Consider the following 20,761-nt stretch of genomic DNA (forward strand, 5'->3'; position numbering starts at 1 on the left):
TAGGGCTTGATATTCACTATTCGTTAAATTCGTTAAAATAAATATTTTTCCTCTAAGAGCTTAACCTCTCTATCCACATGTTTTACATAGGCTTCAATAAACACATCACATTTTGACATAAATTCACTGACAGGTTTCAACCCCAAAGCATAAATTTGAAGGTGATTGATAAAAAACCTAGCAACTTATTTACAATGTACCCATCCTCTCACACCTATTTTTTATGTCCTTCCAAAAATTCACAAAAATTTGGAACACCCCCCAGGGAGGCCAATAATCTCTAGTGTTTATTCCATTTTGTCCCCGATAGTCATTTTTGTGGATAAAGTTATAAGACCATACGTGTTGTTACATCGGTCCTATATCGGAGATACAAGTGATTTTCTAACAAAATTGTCTGATTGTACTGATGATGTTAAAGATCTGTGTCTGGTAACACTGGACGTGAAGAGCCTCTATATCTCCATCCCACATGATGGGGGTGTGGAGGCTGTCTCGGTAGAACTAGCTGAGGATGATTCTATGGATAGGTCCCAAAAAAAAATTCATAATCCAATGTTTGACACTTCTTCTATATAATAATTATTTCCAATTCCAGGATGAGTTTTTTCTACAGGTACGAGGCACAGCGATGGGGTCCAATGTGGCCCCTGCCTATGAAAACATTTTCATGAAACAAAGTTTTTGAAAAAAAAATTTTTTTGAAAAAGTTTTTTGTATACAAATACGCTTTACTGTAAATATTGATATTTATCAATAAAATATGGCTGCACTACATGGATGATGTGCTTGCATTATGGGCCGGGCCATGTAGGACCCTAGAAACGTTTGTGCAGGAAATAAAAAATGTACTTCCTTTCATCAGATTTTCACTAAATGTTAGCTCTACTGAAACTCCCTTTTTGGACCCTGCATCTGTACCTGCCCGTGTTCCTGTGTCCGTACCTGCCTGGTTCCTGCTCCTGTACCTGCCTACTCCTGCCTGGTTCCGTTTGCTCCAACCCGTTCCTCGTCTCCTGTCCTTGACTTCTGTTTGATCTCCTGGTAATTGACCTCGGCCTGTTTATTTGACTGCTCTCTGTCTTCAGCCTGCCTCTGACCACCGCCTGTTATTCGGACCCTCCTTGCCTGCTGCCAGTCCTGACCCTCTGCCTGCTAACGGACTTGTATTGTTTTGCCGCCTGCCTCTGACCACTGGCCTGTTTTATGGACTTGTATTTCTCGCTGAATCCTTAATAAATGTCTCTGCATCTCAATATGCCTTCTGCCTATATACAACAGTACCCGTTATATCCATATTACACAGCATATAGGCTCCTACCTGCCAGCCAGCCACCTGTGGCTGCGCCTGACATCAAATGCCCGTGTGGGCTGGAATATGTTGGGCAGACAATGAAGATGGTGCGCGAACAAATAAGGGAATACAAATCGGCAATAAATACAGGTAAAATAGATCAGGCCGTTGCAGGTCATTTTATTGAGTGTGGACATAGAGTGAATCAACTTAAATTCCAAATTATTGAAACAGTGAAGTTGAGAAGGAGAGGAAGAAATAGATTGAAGGAATTGCTATACAGGGAGGCTTTCTGGATACGGAGACTAGAAACATTGAGTCCCTTTGGACTAAATAAAGAATATTATCCGAGACTTATATTCAGATAGATATCCCCCACTTTCTTAAAAATACTAATAATAATATATGTTTTTTATGGTTGTTTTTTATGTTATATAGAACTTTTTAAAAATACAGACTGATGGCATGTTGCTTTTTAATGATCACTTAATGATAAAGATTAAAAAAAATCACTTTGTTGAGACACATCACATTGAGACACAAACGTTGTTTGCTACACTATTATACATAAGTTGTATCCACTAGGTGGTGCACAAGAGTATAAAAAGGTGTATAATTGTCAGTTAGCTTGATAAAACGCCACACATGGCCTGAAACATTTCTGTAATGCCCAAAAAGTTGTATGCAATAAATGCATTTTAAAGAATATTATAAGTGGTGCTGTTCCAGATTCTGTTTGTTTAGATTGCCGAGTATTGCCTTACTCCAAATTAAAGACACTTATGGGTGCCTTTTTTTTTTTTGTTTAAATACTTCACATTTTTTGTATAGATTTATGTATGTTAATTTCAAAATACCTGGTTTTAACTTTTCCTGCTTTAGTATTTCACGTAAGGAGTTCTGTTTTAGTTAGGGATTCAACGAATCCACTTTTTTTTTTTTTTTTTAATACGGCTGAACCCCGAATCCTTCATGAGAGATTCAGCCAAATGCAGAACTGAATCCAAACCTTAATATACATAATGTATATGCCAATTAGAGGAAGGGTTAAACATAATCGTGTGCAGTGAAAACCTCCGTGTTTACATGACAAAAAGTCATGTGCTTTAACGGATTCGGTTCGGACAGAAGCATGGATTCGGTGTATCCCAAGTTTTAGTGATTTTCAAAATACAGTCCCTATGCCTGCATCTGGGCTGACACAATGGCTTCAAGGTGCAGGCACATGCCAGCCTAGAGGCTGATTCTAAGCCTGCATTTATCTGCAGGCCGAATCAACCACACGTGACATTTCCTCTTTCCAGACTGTGTGGCTAACCCAAAGCAGTTAATGAACGGCCCACTCTGAGCTGCAGTAAAGGTGGCCACACACGTGGTCGCATGAAAGATCATCAGATCCTTCAGCTCTGAAACAGGCAGATAAGGAGGTAGAAACAATAGGTCTATGAAGATTTTCATTCATCCAGGTCATGGTATATCTAGTATAAATAAATTTAGTCCAGTTGCTTTAAATTTATTGATACTAGATAGAAACAATAGGATTTCTACCTCCTGTCGATTCAGCGCTGAAGGCAGATTTTGGTCAGGCGCCTTCTATGGCGCCCGATCAAAATCTTTTAACTGGCCCGATCAGCGAGTCGACCGATATCAGCAGGTTCCTGCGATATCGGTCGACTCGCCGACTTGCCATACACGCACCAAATATCGTACGAAACGAGGTTTCGTTCGATATTATCGGTGCGTGTATGGCCAGCTTAAGAGTGATATTTGTGTTCACTGCTGTTTTGACTGCATGGATGCTGCTGGAATTTGAGCAAGGCGACTCAAAATTAGGCCCTATAACTTATCTTGAAGGTGAGCAGATGAATTGGCAAACCACACAAGGGGACACGCAAAAAAAAAAAAGAATGTTAAAACCCATGCTCTAAAGGACAAAGAACCCAAAAACAAAAAGTTGCTTTTTACTTACACTGCACTAGTGGCAGCTTCAGAAACTTAAATATAGTTGGCATAAATAAGCTGCTAAATTTTATCATGGCAAAAAGGCACATTAACACAAGGTGTAGAATCAAATAGTTTTATTTCATACACAAGATCATGAAAAGGAGTCAAGTGCCTTACAGCTTTGTATTGAATGGTAGAATAACCTCTCATCAGAGGACAAGAAATTATTTATTTGCAGGTGCTCAATCAATAAAAAAACTTCACTTTTTGGTGTTACTGGTCTTAGACTAGGCTCTAAGTGATTAATTCTACAAAAGCATTTAGGACTCCAACAAACAGGGTGCTTCAGTGCATGCTTAAAATCTCCTCCACCGGGGGTTATAAATCACCCCTTAACATTTGCTGAAAACTCCAGTTTCAGGCAATTGCCCTGGCCTGCCACATGTAATGTGTTTTACATGCAGTCATTTCAACGAATGTGGAGGGGGCACGTATCATCGGTTTCATGGTCCAGGGGAGAGGAGATTTCCAGCTGGTCGATAAAGTGCCCTTTGTCAGAGCCCTTAGAGCCACCAATTGATTGTTTGCTTAAGACTTTCTCCACCACTACCTAGACAGAATGCTAAGCTGAAGACAAAGTGATCTCAGTAGGGTCAAAGAAGACAATGGTAACTAGAATAAAGCAGCAGTAAATAACTGCTTTGGTTAGGACTAGGATCTAATTAGGATTAGATAGTTTGGGTACCTTTGACCCCAATAAGTATCAACAGTCAAGAAAACAGTACCCAGAAGTCTGTTATGGGAAACTTTTTTTTTTTCAAAAAAGCAGTTAATATTGAAATCTGTTTTTCAAAAACACAGATTTTATTTTTATATTTAACTATTCTTTATTTCCCAGGGTGCCACGGCCATGTGACCTGTGTTCTAATAAACATCAGTCACACTTTACAGCTGAGCTGCAAGTTGGAATGATATCACACCCCTCCCAGCAGCTGATCAGCAGAACAAAGGGAACGTAGCAAGATAGAAGCTTCCAGTAGATATCAGAATAGCACTCAATAGCAAAAAAATAAATTAATCCAGCTTGGGACTCCTCCAGTAACATGGGAGCAAGAGAAACTATAAGTTATCTGAAAGCAGTTCTAACGTGTAGCGCAGGCTTTTCCTGAAAGCTCAGACTCAGGCACAATGCACTGAGATGGCTGCCTACACAACAATATTACAGCTAAAAAAACAAAACAAAAAAAAAAAAATACATCTGTTGGGTCAAGAATAACATTTTTAAGGGTAGCATAAATTATTTGCTATGTAAACAGTGTAATTTAGAAATAAAAAGCATACAATAAAAATCACAACAGTATCCCTTTAAGTATTTCCAGCTATCTCCAGGCTTCTAAACAGTTCTCATAGTTTTCCAACAACTGAGCAAATTTATCTTAGTGCAGTAAGCCAGAGCAAACAGCTAGCAATTGAGAGTGAACAGCAGACTGAATGCTGAAAGCAAATCAATTTAGATATTTTCAGGTGCCAACTAGATTTCACATTTAATTTGAACTCAGTGGAATTTTTTGCAACATTATCTATTTAAGTTCGTTTCCTACCCCAGTGGGAGGTACAGACACATGCAGAGGGAAGCATAGACTTTAGAACACTAAACAAGTGCATGTGTTAATTTGCAGGAGGGAGAGACTGAACATTTCTATCAATTTAGTTCCAATGGAAAAGTTATTTTTGGGTAATCTGTCCACGTTTCATTATCCATGTATGGTCCGGCAGCAAGACCCTAAACAACATTTATACTACTTTTCTAAACAAACACTACTGTGCCATCTTGTGCCTGTTATGGGGTAGTGTCAGAAAACTGGACATTTAGATAGCAGAGGGAAGGAAAGGAAAAGCCAGGAACTAATATAATTTGTAGGGTAATAAATAAATTGGTTAGGAAGATTTGGGGTGTAGGTGGTTTATACTTACAATACATTTGACACTAGAGTAGATATATTGATGGCTTTGGTTTTTGTAGACTATAGTATGTATGCTGAAAATATAAATATTATGCTCAGAAATACATTGATAAAAACATTGCAGTTGGATGCACTTATTAACCCTTTCACTGCCAGCTGTTTTGAACAAAGTGGAACTTCTACTGCCAGACAGTTTTTGAACATTTTGCACTGTTTGACTTTAGGGGCTTTTCCTCGGGGGGACTTTTAGTTTACCCAGGAAAACTATATATCATTTTTTTCGGGACATCCTAAGCTTTCAAAATATGGTGGAATTTTTGTGTAATTCCAATTCTGTAACAAGATATAGGCTTCTAAATGTCTAAAAAATTTGTAAAAAAAATATTTTCCATAATATAAACACATACACCAGAAACAAAAATTATTTTATGCACTAAAATACACCTGATTTGGAAAGTCCCATGTCTCCTGAACGTGCCAATACCAAATATATATAGTTTTATGGAGATTTCTCACTTGTGTAGGTCAAAAACTCCCAGCAGTACACTACCAAATTTCCAAAGCACTGCTCCAGAAAGCTGCATACTTTAGATTTCAAGGACAAAAATTCCACTAACAGAAGGTTTATCCCATAAAATTGTACATTTTTGGAAAGAACAGATTTTGGGGAATCCAGAATAGGCACAACTGTCTGTCTACTCCAAACTATCAAGTCGCAATGCTTTCCTAAAGTTATTGGTTTTTATCAAAACTTGTGATTTTTTTTAAAAATCGCTTCAAAGCTTCCAGTCTATAGTATCTTATCCCCTACAGGTCATAAAGTAACCAAATAAAACACTCTAAATATGAACGCCAGGGGTCCACTGAACAGTTTGATGCCCAATATGTATAGGTTTACTTAAGTATGTGGCATGTAGGGGCCCCAATGTGAACATACCCCCATATGATCTATCATTTCTGTCATTTCAGCTTCTGCAAAATCAACACATTTACATCATTATATGTGGGATAATGCTACCAAAAAGTATGCTCACCCCAGAAAGCCATATATTTTTGGAAAGTACACATTCCCCCGAATCTAAAATGGGTACCCATGTCTTTCTACTCCAAAGTACCAAGTCGCAAAGCTTTCCTAAAGTTGGCAATTTTGATATTTCCAAAAATCCTCTCAAAGCTTCCAGTTTGCAGCATCTAATCTCCCATGTATCATTAGGTACCAAGATAAAACACCCTGAACTTGAACGCCAGGGGTCCACTGAACAGTTTGATGCCCAATATGTTTAGGTTTACCTAAGTATGTGGCATGTAGGGGCCCCAATATGAACATACCCCATATGATCCGTCATTTCAGCTTCTGCAAAATCAACACATTTACATCATTTTGTGTGGGATAACGCTACAAAAAAGTATGCTCACCCCAGAAAGCCATATATTTTTGGAAAGTACACATCCCCCCGAATCTATAATGGGTACCTGTGTCTTTCTACTCCAAAGTACCAAGCCGCAAAGCATTTCTAAAGTTAGCAATTTTGATGACAATTCCAAAAATCCCCTCAAAGCTTCCATTTTGCAGCATCTTATCTCCCACATAGTATTAGGTACCAAGGTAAAACAACCTAAATTTGAACGCCAGGGATCCACTGAACAGTTTGATACCCAATATGTATAGGTTTACCTAAGTATGTGGCATGTAGGGGCTCCAATGTGAACATACCCCATATGATCTGCCATTTCTGTCATTTCCGCTCCTGCAAAATCAATACATTTACATCATTTTGTGTGGGACAACGCTACAAAAAAAGTATGCTCACCCCAGAAAGCCATATATTTTTGGAATTACACATTCCCCCGAATCTAAAATGGGTAGCCATGTCTTTCTACTCCAAAGTACCAAGTTGCAAAGCTTTCCTAAAGTTGCCAATTTTGATAATATTTCCAAAAATCCTCTCAAAGCTTCCAGTTTGCAGCATCTAATCTCCCATGTATCATTAGGTACCAAGATAAAACACCCTGAACTTGAACGCCAGGGGTCCACTGAACAGTATGATGCCCAATATGTTTAGGTTTACCTAAGTATGTGGCATGTAGGGGCCCCAATATGAACCTACCCCCATATGATCCGTCATTTCTGTCATTTCAGCTTCTGCAAAATCAACACATTTACATCATTATATGTGGGATAATGCTACAAAAAAGTACGCTCACCCCAGAAAGTCATATATTTTTGGAAAGTACACATTCCCCGAACTCTAAAATGGGTACCCATGTATTTCTACTCCAAAGTACCAAGCCGCAAAGGTTTCCTAAGTTTGCCAATTTTATGACATTTCCAAAAATCACCTCAAAACTTCCAATATGCAGCATCTTATTTTCTATTGGTGATCAGGTACCAAGATAAATCACCCTAAATATGAACCCCAGAGGTCTACTGAACAGTTTGATGCCCATTGTACATAGGTCTATCAAAGCACATGGCACTTAGAGACCCCAAAACATACCTAGTGCATACTAATTTCATGGCTTACCTTTACCTAATTCATAAACACATGGCAGTTTTTATGTGGGATAGAAACTGCAGAAATGTAGGGTAACCCCTGAAAACCATATATTTTTGGAAAGTACACGTTCAGACAAATCCAACATGGGTAAAGAGTCCTTTCTACACAAAAGTATCAATCTGCAAAGCTTTCCTAAAGCTAGTGGTTTCTATGACATTTCAGAAAATCGCCTAAAAATGTTGCAATTTGCCGCATTTATCTCACACAATTTCTTGCCTACAAAAGGAAAATCACCCCAACTAGGAACACCTAAGGTCTACTGAACAGTTTGATGCCCTATATGCATAGATTTACTAAACTATGCGGAGTACAGGGGCACCCAAATAAAAATAGTGCATATTCATTTTCACGAATGACCCTCCGGCTCAAGCAGTTTTTGCACCCGGTATGTGTATTATGTGCCATAAGAACCCCTAACAGTACAGAAACCCTAGAAAACCATACATTTTCTGAAAGTACACATTCTGACAAAACAAAAATGGGTAAATACATCTTTCTACTGCAAACTACCAAACTACAAAGCTATGCTAAACAGAACGGTTTTTATGACATTTCTGAAAATCGTCACAAAGCTTGCATTTTACCTCATTATGTACCCCCACAATTTGTAACGTATAAACATAAAACACTCTAAATATGAATGCCAGGGGTCTACTGAACAGTTTGATGCCCTATATGCATAGATTTACTAAACTATGCGGAGTACAGGGGCACCCAAATGAAAATAGTGCATATGAGTTTTCACGAATGACGCTCCGGCTCGTGCAGTTTTTGCACCCGGTGTGTGTATTATGTGCCATAAGGACCCCTAACAGTACAGAGACCCTAGAAAACCATACATTTTCTGAAAGTACACATTCTGACAAAACAAAAATGGGTAAATACATCTTTCTACTGCAAACTACCAAACTACAAAGCTATGCTAAACAGAACGGTTTTTATAACATTTCTGAAAATCGTCACAAAGCTTGCATTTTTCCCCATTATGTACCCCACATTTCATAACGTACCAACCTAAAACACCCTAAATATGAATGCCAGGGGTCTACTGAACAGTTTGATGCCCAATATGCATAGATTTACTAAACTATGTGGGGCACAGAGGAAGCCAAATTGAAATACAGCAGACAAAATGTCCATGTGCTAGACAAGTAACAAAGAACAATATGAAATGCAATAAAATCGCTAAAATCCCCCCCAAAAAACTAAAATCAATGTTTTTTTTTTTCCTAGTGATATCTGCAATAGAATCACAGTTTGAGTATTCTGGCTTGGGCAAATTAGGTTTCCAGACAAAGTAAAGCAAACAACAACTATGCATAACTAAAAAAGGCAATAAAATGGCACCAAAATCACAGAAAATGTAATAAAAACACCAAAATAATACACAAAATGTATTGCGCAGTGCGGTTAGCGAATACGCTATACGCAATGGCAATAAAACATTTTTTTTAGGCAAGAATAAAAACGATGCGATAAAAAAAAAATTACAAAAGTGAGTGTGTACACATGGCAAAATGTGTTTTGTGTGCATGTGTGTGTGCAAGTAACTGAGTGTAATAAGTGCTATGAATGTGTGAAAATGTATGTGTGTGTAAGTGTGAGTATGTGTGTATTAGTGTAATATGTGTGTGTATGTGTGTTTGTGTGTGTAAGTAGCACATACCTGGGGTCCATGGAGCTGCAGATCGCTGGAGATCAGACGCAGGCAGAAGATGCAGCCACAGCAGCAGAAACGGTGAGTAACAGGAAGCAGGGGGGCGCGCAGGAAGGAAGGGAGAGAGGAGAAAAAGTCGGGCACGTAGAATATACGTGCCCGACTTGTTCTATGGGGCCCCATGGCGATCGCGCCCCAGGGGCCACTAGTAACCCCCCTCTGCGCGTTGTCTAGGGGGTTCCTTACCTTTCGCTTGTTCTCTGCGCTCGGACTAAGCAGCGAGCGCAGAGAACAAGCGAAAGGTAAATAAAACGTAGCTCCTACATGCTGGGCATTCAACGCCTTTTTATAGCAGCACGTAGGAGCTACGTGCTTGGCGCCCAAAGGGTTAAATTTTAGGCAGCAAAAAGAATGAGTCAAAAAAGTTTAAGCCTCTTCTCTAGGGTTACGTTAAAGTCATACTGACAGCCACTTCAATTTTTTTTACACCTGCTGTTGTGTTTTAATTTGTATCACCTTTAAATTCCTTATAAACTAATTGCAAAGTTTTTTCACTTCAGAATTACGGTAGCACGAATTACAGATCCATGGAGCAACCATGTCGCGACTTTTCCATAGCCATTACAAATTTCGTGAATTGTCGCGACTTTTTCATAGCCAGTACGACTTTCGCGAATTGTCGCGACTTTCGTATTGAGCGCTCGAAAAAGTCGCAAAATACCGATCATTACGAAAAAAACGCATTCGGACGTTCGTGGATTAGTAAATGTGCCCCATAGTCTAACTGAGCATGGTCACTTGGTCTGGGTGTCTGTGCAGGAGCAAGGCGTTATGGGAACTTTCTTTACAGAGCTCAGCGTGTTTTTTTTCCTATGAGGCTTCTGATTATCTGAATGGGAGAAATATGGGGAGACTTAAGGGCACTATTGAGACAACTGAAGGTATGCATGCAGCTTGAGATCAACTCTTTATTAGCCTTTCCTTCTCCAAGTAAAGAAAAATCATTACACGTATAGCTAACTTTAGAGTACAGTAGCAATACAATCTGGGACTGGGGCTGCATATATATGGTAAAAAAATAAAAACTCACTATTCTCTGTTTCTTTTTTTCAGATTTTTGAAATTGGTTTCTCTTTATTCTGCCCCCTCCCGGCAGTCTCTCAGCACACAGATTTTGTATACTTTTTTTTGATGGATCTTGCATGACTCCTTTGCCTAGGCCAGTGATCGCCCCAACCAGTGGTTCCTGAGCAACATGTTGCTCACCAGCACTTTGATGTTGCTCTCAGTGCCCTAAATGAAAGTGCTTATTTTTGAATTTCTGGCTTGGAAAATGGGTTTTAGGCAGACGTGGCGTATTATCGGCAAGCCAAAAAACACTTGCCAAGAATACGCCCCGCTACTGTAAATGCGTTCTACCTGTGCCCGAATGATACACGCTCATGTAGCAGATATACACATAAAAACGCAAAAATACGCCACATCTGAAATCAGCCTAAAGCCAAACCGAGCCTCCTGTAGACAGCCAGTCCACTTAAGGGGCTACTAAATAGCCAATTATAGCTCTTATTGGCACCCCCGGGAACTGTTTCCACGCTTGTGTTGCTCCAAAACACTTTTCCATTTGAATGTCGCTCATGGGTATAAAAGGTTTTTCATATATTGTCTAAGCCAGGGATCACCAGTCTATTAAAAAAAGAAACCCAACGCACCCCATCCACAGGTCAATATGATGCCACCTCCTCTGGAGGGTCAGAATCAGGCAGCTTTAATCAGTCTGTGCCTAGCCACATTACCTTGGAGTTAAGGAAGGCTTTTCCATTATCCAGAAAGGCAGACTTGTGTTTTTCTGACTAAGCGGTTTGCAGGCCTGTAGAAGCTGGGAAGGCCCTTGAATAATTAATATAAAATGATGACCAAATTAACAGTACAATTACAATAAGATGCTATGATATAGCTCAAGCAAGAACTTGATAATCTTAGAAGCAATGGCAGAACGGACTGTCATTTGCACATGTGGCAAAAATAACCTTAAAATTACAGAAAACGGGCTTTTCACATTTGTGTTAACATTCTGAGAAAATGTGGCCTTCATTTTAGTTTTGTTTTTTTAAATTAAAAGTTTTTGTTAAGCAGCTCTCCAATTTCAACCAATATCTGGTTGACAGGGTCCAAATGACCTTAGCAACCAGTAAGTGGTTTTAATAAGATACTTATATTTATAGGAGAGGACCTTAAAGGAAGAGAAAATAAAGGTTTTTAAAAGTAATTAAAATATAATGTACTGTTGCCCTACACTGCGACAACCGGTGTATTTGCTTAAGGAACATTACTATGGTTTATATAAATAAGCTGCTTTGTAGCCATCGGGGCAGACATTCAACCTGGATAAAAAGGCACAGGTTACACAGCAGGCAACAGATAAAACACCATCGTATTCTAGAGTTATCTGCTACATAACCTGTGCCTTTTCTCCTTTTGAATGGCTGCTTCCATGGCTACACAGCAGGGTATTAATGTACATTACATGCATTAACATATACATTTATAAGCCATAGTAACAACTTACTAGCGCAGTACAATAATACATTATAGTTTCTTTGATATTTTCATTTTTTGGTGTTACGGTTTCTTGAATAGAAAAATGTTGTATAAAATAATAAAACTGTAGCCTCAAAGAGCAATAGTTTTTGGCTGCCATTTGTAAGCTGCAAAGTGTTAGAAGGCAACTAATTAAAAAATGATAAATAATTAAGACCAACTGAAAAGCACCTTAGAATTGGCCATTCCAACATACTAAGTAAACTTAAAGGTGAGCCACCCCTTTGTCATGTGGGAGAGGAAGTAAAATAGTCAGCTCTTTTGGGCAGGGCTCTCTTAACCTCTTGTATCGGTTATTGATTGCTTTATGTGTTACTCTGTATGTCCAATGTATGAAACCCACTTATTGTACAGCGCTGCAGAATATGTTGGCGCTTTATAAATAAATGTTAATAATAGTCCACTGACACTGCCTGCTACGGAACCCCCCCCCAAAAAAAAAAAAAAAATTTGCACATGGCATGCTGTTCACACAAGTCATAAAATATTTGGTCTTCATTTTGTATGTTGACAGTAAAATTGGTTCCTCACCTAACAGAGAAATATCATATGGGGTGGTTGTCAAAGTCAAAATAGCAGAAATGATGGAAAAGGGATTGCAAAATGAAATGCAAAAACACTGAAGGTCACTTTGCCTTGCAGGCCAATGTTTTTATAATAAAATCACAAGATTAGCAATTTAATATTGTTTTATTTTAGCCACAAATATTTAGATCAGCCTTTAACAGTTCTTTTTAAATACAACATACATAATATATTAATGCAGGTCAAACACACAAAAACAAAGTTACAAACAAAATCTGAATTATGATATTTTTGCATGCTTTCTAGATAATTAGCTACATTGATAAATCTGCCCTAGTATTGAATTGTAGTTACTGAGTGACTAGTAGCTTAACTTTTCAGGAGAAGGGGGAACAGATCATATTTACTTTTTGACTTGGTACCTCTGGAGTACAAAGACTCTGGCTAGTCAACTGAACACTGTTCAAGTCGACCACAGTACTAGACAAATTTATAAGATATGTGTACAAGATTGCTGCCCTTCTACAGCCTTACACCTATGAGCAAAGTTAATGAAAAATACAAGTTATATCCTGAAAAAGTGACCACAGATCAGTGGAACCACCACTAATTTTTCTACAACCTGCTGTTCTATTGTGTGATTTACTTGCCCCAAAATGTCTGGTCATACACAATACTTGCACAGGGTCACCAAACATGCAAATCTTTGCTCAGTTTGTTCGCCCGAGCAGCAGATTCAACTGGTATGAGCTGAACGACACATGGCCCAATGTGGGCAATGGGATATACCCACTTTATAAATCGGATAGTGACAGACCTTTTTTGGCCAGAAACCACAATCTAAAGATGACTTGTAGAAAACAATTATGCATTAAAGCAGTTTTATTCAGAAGACACCCTTGTTAATGCTGGAAGACATCAGTTATTGAGTAACTCGCCCTAGCATTCCATGTTTCAATTGGCCAGATTCATACAATATGGCTTCACAGATGGCCAAATTGCACTTTTTCCCAAGACAGTGGGCTCTAAAGCCCATGCATCCCCTGAAAGGCCTATGACCTACTACGTAAACAAATTAATTTTAGCCACAAATTTGTTTGGGTTAACAATGTGCACAGACTATCAGAGAAGTAAAGAAATAACTGAGAAACACCAGACAAAGTTACTTGAGACACACTGGGTATCAAACCAATCCATCATGGAAAACACACACAAACAATCCCCCCCCACCCCCTTAGGACTCTGCTGCTAACCTACAGGCGTACAAAAATCACCCCCATAACAGAGTGGCTGTAAGTCAAGCAAACATCAGACAGGGACTAATGTGACTTAAATCTATTAATCTATTGTCCCCAAAAAATACAGAAAGCTTTCATGCAAGCTATTGCTGGTGGTTACATGCATATCCTTAATAGAAAAAAAGATATTGCAGTAATTATACATATTTGCTTGTAGTACCCATGTTTTCAATAAGCCACAGAAAACCATGTTCAAATGCACAACAGCAATTTATGTGCACAAGAAAGCTTACGACTGTATGTTACAGTAGTATTGCAAATTTTAAAGGAACAGTAACACTAAAAATATAAAAATGTTTTAAAATAATTAAAATATAATGTACCGTTGCCCTGCACTGGTAAAAGTTGCGTGTTTGCTTCAGAAAGACTACTGTAGGTAATAGAAATAGCTGCTGTGAGGCCATGGGGGCAGCCATTTAAATTGAAAAAAAAAAAAAGAAAAGGCACAGGTTACATAAGATGATAACAGATAAACTGTGGGAATCTGCTACTTATCTGTTATCTGCTTAGTAACCTGTGCCTTTTCTCCTTTTTTCAATTTAAATGGCTGCCCCCATGGCTACACAACAGGGTATTTATATATACTGCAGTAGTGTTTAGGAAGAAAACACACAACTTTTACCAGTGCAGAGCAATAGTATATAATATATTAATTATTTTTATACACTTTCATTTTTTGGTGTTACTGTTCCTTTAAGAGCGCACACCTTATATTACAGCAAAAGAAAAGAGGTGCAGGGACACAGGAGAAACCCCATTTAATTACTCCATCAACAGTCAAGAAAAAGGCAAAAGTATCCGCACACAAAATAAAAAATTTATTGAATACAAAATTACATTACAAGAAAATATAGCCCAAGCTATATTTTCTTGTAATGTGCTTTAGTACTCAATAAATGTTTCTCTCGTATACTTTTTGCTTTTTTCTTTCAGTATGTTTCAGTAGAGCTTTAGTTCTTATATTTCTAAACCAGGGTTTCTTTTCAGTGATTATCTAAGGTATTGTGAGTTGCTTAGTACATTAATAGTACAATCTTATTTATACCATATTTAAATATGAGTAACCAAATTTACATTTAGGTATACAAAATGTGCAAGTCTTTTAAGGTTTATATTGATTTTATAATTACGTTGTTGTTCCATATACATAAATAAGCAGCAATAAATTACAAAGTTAAGACAAGTACTTCCATGGACTAATGACATTTTTAACAAATAAAGGGAAAAAATAAAGTCGGAATGCATAAACCATTTGATAATCCCAAGCATCCTAAACAGGCCGGGACAAGTGCAATACTACATAAATAGTACAGCATTGCAACCAATCCCAACCTATACAGAAAGGGGCAACTCCCCACCATCCCACAGATCAGTTGCCGATTAAGTGCCATAATCAGTTTTGCATGGATTTGCACAGTGAGCCAGAAGAACAACTGGATGCAAACCTGCAAAACTAACCATGAAGCACCAAGATTTAAGGTACATTTTTATGACTGATTGGGTCGGCATGCAGCTAGGAGTACTTTAAGTGCTCATTATGCAGTAGAATACAGAAAAACTACCTGCACTATAAGCACTTTAGCACCACTTTAGCCAAAATGGTACAGTGTGAGTGAGAGCTTGCTACTGCAGCCAATACAGGCTGCCATCAGTTTTGCATAGATTTGCACAACTACATTTTTCTTGTAGTGCAACTATGCAAAACTAACAGAAGACTGCACAAAGTAGCAAAAGGCACAGATCAAATATTAACGAATAGAACAAGTTTCAGCGAAAGAGTACTTTTTATGCCAGAAGGAGCACTTAGGGCAGTAGATGCTAATCTACTTCACTATCTGCACTAGATGCACCTTAGGACAAAAAGCACAATATGGACACACACACTTTTATTTGCCTCTAGAAAACACTGTCAATATAATGCTACAAGTGCCTTCACTGCAGTAGGTTCTGTTAAATCACTACCTGCACTGTAAGCACTTTGACATTACTCTTGACAACAGCTGGACACAGCCATCTTGGAGATCAATGATATCTATACAAGAAAAAAAAAAAAAAAAAAAAAAGAATTAGATAATCATTCTTAACAGCTTAGACTATTATCACCTTTACAAATTACACTGAACTTCATTTTTAGTAGTCAATGAAATTAATCTTAAGGTTTGTATAACCATTAAATCTTAAATGTAACCATGTGAATAAACTTTTATACACCTATTAATTGAAAGTGTCAGACATGCACACATTCTACAGGACAAGGAGCATTAGTGGCAGCTCTTGGAAACCAATTTAAGATAACCAAAGAAACAGGGGAGACACGGAAGCATGTTAACACTAAAGCAACAGAAGGTGGATTAGATTTGTTTTGGACACTCACTGTTTGCTCAAATAATTGTGAACATGACATGGGCAGTATTAGCTGCATTATTGTAAATCAAGGAGGTCACAGTAAGTCCATTTGCTTCCAATGTGAGAATAGGTTAGTATGAACTTTGTTGACATTGGTTTCTCCAACAGACTTGAGTCAGAAGCCATAATAGGTGATAATGTAGTGGCAGCCAATGCTAGAGTGCAGTGTTATATGAGGCCTGCTGGGGCCCACATCCTGCCTAGGCAGTGACTGGCAAAAGATGACGGAGTAAGGAGCGCGGAGTAACGCGCCTATGCGGCCCTCATGGAGGCACCACGTGTTGCTGCAGCTGGGGGAACAGCCGCTAGGGGGCTGCCGCAGAGGGAGGTCACCCAGCGGCTACAAATATCGGAACCCCTTTGTAATAAGGAGGGAGCAAATATACACTAAGGGCTACCAATTCAAGGGACTAAACCCATGTATTTAAACGCCTGTTTATGGTGACGCAAGTCTAATGAGGACAAGTGAGGGAGCGGACCTTAAGCTCCCATTTCCTCTGCAGGCAGAATACAGCATGGCGTAGGACAAACCCCCTCCGTATTAGTACTGGCGAGAGGGTAAGGCTGCGGTGAGCAACCAGGTATCTCATGTGCGGCCTATCCCCAACTGGGCTAGGCGTCCTACGCAGTACCGGCGTTGTGCATGAAAGCCGCAGCAAGGAGCTACATGTATACATTGTGGCCTGGGTCTCCCCTCCCCCACGCACTCCGCTCTCCCGCCTAACATGGCGCCGTAGAGTCCCTCAGCTGCTCCTGCCGCTTCTCTCATTAACAATGAGCCCCGAGAGCTGGCCTGGCCGAGGGAGGCGAGAGGGTGGTGCGCTACGCAAACACCGAGGACGCCTAACAGATGTAAACAAACGCGGCAGGGCTGAGTGCGGGGGCACGGAGAGTAAGGTCAGCCGAGCCGTGTGCTACATTATTATTGTGTGAGAAAGGGAATGCAGCACGAACACGTGACCCGAGTCTTGGCCTAGCCACCTCGCTACTGCTTCAGGGTCCCCTTGGCAACAATAACACTCCATTAAGCCCGAGTGAGGGGGTAGTGCAAGGAAGTCGCACACACAAACAAAGGACTTTGTCCCCAGTGGGGTTGAAAGAACCTACTGCTAGTCCTCCGGGAAACTGGCACAATGGGACAGTGTCCTAAACACAATGGGGCTTCCGCATGGCCTGGAACGCTCGGCTTTAACCCGAGATCCCCTCCTGCTACTTCACAACATTCCCCCCCAGAAGCCCGGCTGTTGTGGGGTCACTGGGAACCGTAGTCCAGTGTCGTGAGAAGCCACATGCCGAAAGCGCTTGGCCTAGAACAGCGCTATGGCCAAGGCTTTGTTTTGGGCCCCTCTCTCTACTGGCAGCGCCAAGTCACAAAATGTCACCTAGCGCCGAAGCGCAAGCGGCACTAGGAAAACATAGTCCCCGTGTGAGTGCGGCCACATGAGCGCAGTGTTCCCACGCTAGGCTCCCTCTCCCCAGGGCTGCCTCTCATGTGCACTCGCAGCGTGTAAGTGCGGAGGAGGGAGAACACTGCAGCACGCGTTTCAAATCTCCCTCATTCTTCCGCACTATGGAGGAGCCTGCCATGCGCTCCCCTTACTATTATAAACAAGAGGCATGCAGCCGCCCAGCGCTCCCAGCCCAACAGCGCACACACGCAGCAAACCCTCCGCGCCCACACAGCGAGCCCTGTCCTCAAGAACAAGCCACTCGCCCAAGGAAATCCTCCATCTTTCACTTGTTATCACTTACCTCCGCTTACCAGCAGTAACAGCGGCAGCTCGGCCCGTCTCCGCCGAACCCCCCGAGAGCGAACAACAGGCAAAGAAGAAGAGTCTGGGCGGAGAAAGCGTGGGACACAATTAAAATAAATTACAATTGAGAAAGTGGCGCGAACGCTGTCTGAATCCGACCATGTGGGTGAATGAAGGGCGGCTCCCGCACCAACGTAAATATCTACAAGCCCAGCTTCTTCATTTGCATAAAAAAAATGGACTTCCGACCCCCATCGCACAGCCAATAGCGCAACAAGCCATACAAACTGCACGCCAAGGGAAGCCGCGCTCAGCCCTCCCCTCACACACACGCTGATACACTCTGTAGTACGGCTTCTCACAACAAGCACGGCGCCACATTGTGCCATTACCTGCTGCTACCACCTCAGCGCGGCATGGGAATCGCCTGCCCACCATGATGGGAAGCGCCACTCACCCCCGCTGGCACCCTGCTGCCTACCCACTGGCCGCTCGCACTCCTCAAACAAGGGACACGTGGGGACACCAATAAAGGGGAACTTCGTAGATTTTTATCAAAATAACAGCCAACACCTTCACCCCTCCCCCAACCAACCCAACCTTCATTTTGTTTTTTTCCTCCAACATTCTTTCCTTAAAAATTAGCTACTAATCGAATCTCTGCTGCTCAGATATTTCAAAACGTCCATGTATTGGAAGTGTGGAGCACACAGGGATTTTTGCTGAGGTATACTCTATGGACAGCAAGTGCTGGTAGTATCCCTTGCCAGTACACTTGTATATCATACACGTGTAACCATACATGCTGCATCTGTGTTGAGCCCAACATTCCATTAGTGAAGAACAGTGGCGGTAGCATTAAATGCTGTGTGGGGAAAATAAGATAATGGGGGGGGGGGGGGGGGGGGGGGGAACAGATGTTAAGCCCTACACAATCTTTTATTCCAGTTACTCTTTGAACATCTGTGAAGTATAATAGAAGTATTTTAGGACAAGATGGTGATGACAGGGCAAGAGAGAAATACAGCAAGGTGAAAACTGTTTCATCAGATTCCTGTTTCTGAACTGGATTTGATAAAGACATACAAATTAAATTGATCTAAATGCGTGGAGATGCCTTGATATTATGCATTTTACATTTCCATTGAATGACCAGCAAAATGTTGGCCTATTTATAGAGGAGTAAAGCTTTGCTGTTTGCTCTATTAAAAGCTTGCAACCCTGTCTTAGGGCATTCAGTTAGGTATCTTTTTTTAAAAATATTTATCCCTTTTGAAGGAAGGAAGTTTGTTGCAAATCCCTCTCTCTCTATTTATATATATATATATATATATATATATATATATATATATATATATATATATAGAGAGAGAGAGAGCAAGCAAGCAAAGAAAGATGCTTGTTGCACTCTGGGGACTTGCTTTTAAACTGGTATCTTTTATTTCATATCAATGTCCGCCTGGCGTCAACAAATCCCTGCAATGCTACAGCATCTTTCTTTGCTATATTCTATAATCTGTTTGCACCTGGACATATTGTCCCTCACTTAGGAAGTGTGTGCAGAGGTCATTTTACAAAGATATATATATATATATATATTTATTTATTTTTTATGTTGCTACTATGTAGCTTCCCTTGTGCACGGAAATCCAATGTATATAGAACACTCCAGATGAAGGTTTCTATGTGAGACCGAAACGCCGAGTAAAAAACCTTTCTATTTTTACATTTACATTTTGCTCACAGTTCTTTAAATCCTAGGAGTGCTGCCCTTGTTCCAGTGCATTTTTTTGGTACTAGCACCTAGTTTTGTTGCTGCAAATGGTGTGCACCCTATGAACTATTATATATATATATATATAGTGTGTGTGTGTGTGAGTTTATTTTTTTCATAAAATAATAAATAATATTTTATTGAAGAAAATTTTGCAAAGCGTTCTTTCTGTAGTATGAGGTCGCTTCTTCAAGTTTCCTTTTTACATTGTGCTATAAAATGTAAGCTTGGAAAATGGAGCTCGGATTCCAGAAAGCTTGCTTTATAGTGTTTCTATATATCTAGTCATTAAAAGTGCAGCATTTATGCCACTTGTTTTGCCACTTGTTTTTGTTTAAAAACACATTTTTGTGATATACTGGCTGACATGGTAAAGCTATTTATGTATTTATTCAGTTTGCAACTTCGCCTAGTAAAAATTTACATACGGTTTTGTGTTTCCTTCATGCTCACATGGTTTTAATTATTGTTATCCACACCAAAAAGCTAAACTAAATTACATATGTACTGTAACAATGATGAAAACAAAAGAATGTGTGTGTCTTCCCTAAAGCATTCCGAACACTGCCTATAGAAGCACTATTGTGTCTGGAAAAAGCTTTGATTGAAACAAGAATGTTTAGTGGTGGGATGTGGCTACAAGTCACATGATTGCCAGGCAATACACTCCTTTCAGCAAGCAGTCATATAATATAACATAGTATGAAGAAAGCTAATGCAGTTCTAGTTACAGCACTACTCCAATGCACCTCTTCATGCATATCATCTACTCAGAAGTTTAAGTACATGATAAATTGGATTTCATTGGTGTTTAGCAGTAAATAAGTTCTCCACATATTTGAAAATTAAATGTGAAAATTAAAATTAAACAGAAAATCTAAATTTAATAAACAGATGGGTTGGGAAGAGATGCATTAAACTATCTGTTATGGATTTGTGATTGAGGGAAAATGTTACAATCAAACTCCAAATTTACGTAAACCCAT

The 20,761-nt window shown here is 39.8% G+C and overlaps 1 long non-coding RNA gene and 6 other non-coding genes across 7 annotated transcripts; all 7 read right to left on the reverse strand.

Annotated features, from left to right (window-relative positions):
* Nucleotides 1-14,547: 14,547 nt before the first annotated feature.
* On the reverse strand, nt 14,548-18,617 carry LOC116408873. The gene is made up of 2 exons (XR_004221353.1): nt 18,000-18,617; nt 14,548-15,873 (listed from the first exon to the last, which is right to left on the reverse strand). It is a non-coding gene; the product is annotated as an uncharacterized LOC116408873 (long non-coding RNA).
* On the reverse strand, nt 15,108-15,185 carry mir92a-1 (microRNA mir-92a-1). The gene has a single exon (NR_049670.1). It is a non-coding gene; the product is annotated as a microRNA mir-92a-1 (primary transcript).
* Nucleotides 15,227-15,305, reverse strand: mir19b-2 (microRNA mir-19b-2). Its single transcript, NR_049549.1, has one exon. It is a non-coding gene; the product is annotated as a microRNA mir-19b-2 (primary transcript).
* On the reverse strand, nt 15,352-15,435 carry mir20a (microRNA mir-20a). The gene has a single exon (NR_049655.1). It is a non-coding gene; the product is annotated as a microRNA mir-20a (primary transcript).
* Nucleotides 15,480-15,560, reverse strand: mir19a (microRNA mir-19a). Its single transcript, NR_049548.1, has one exon. It is a non-coding gene; the product is annotated as a microRNA mir-19a (primary transcript).
* mir18a (microRNA mir-18a) lies at nt 15,622-15,708 on the reverse strand. Its single transcript, NR_049637.1, has one exon. It is a non-coding gene; the product is annotated as a microRNA mir-18a (primary transcript).
* mir17 (microRNA mir-17) lies at nt 15,750-15,836 on the reverse strand. The gene has a single exon (NR_049547.1). It is a non-coding gene; the product is annotated as a microRNA mir-17 (primary transcript).
* Nucleotides 18,618-20,761: the final 2,144 nt, after the last annotated feature.

This window comes from Xenopus tropicalis, chromosome 2 (genome assembly GCF_000004195.4).
Source record: "Xenopus tropicalis strain Nigerian chromosome 2, UCB_Xtro_10.0, whole genome shotgun sequence".
Lineage (NCBI taxonomy): Eukaryota > Metazoa > Chordata > Amphibia > Anura > Pipidae > Xenopus > Xenopus tropicalis.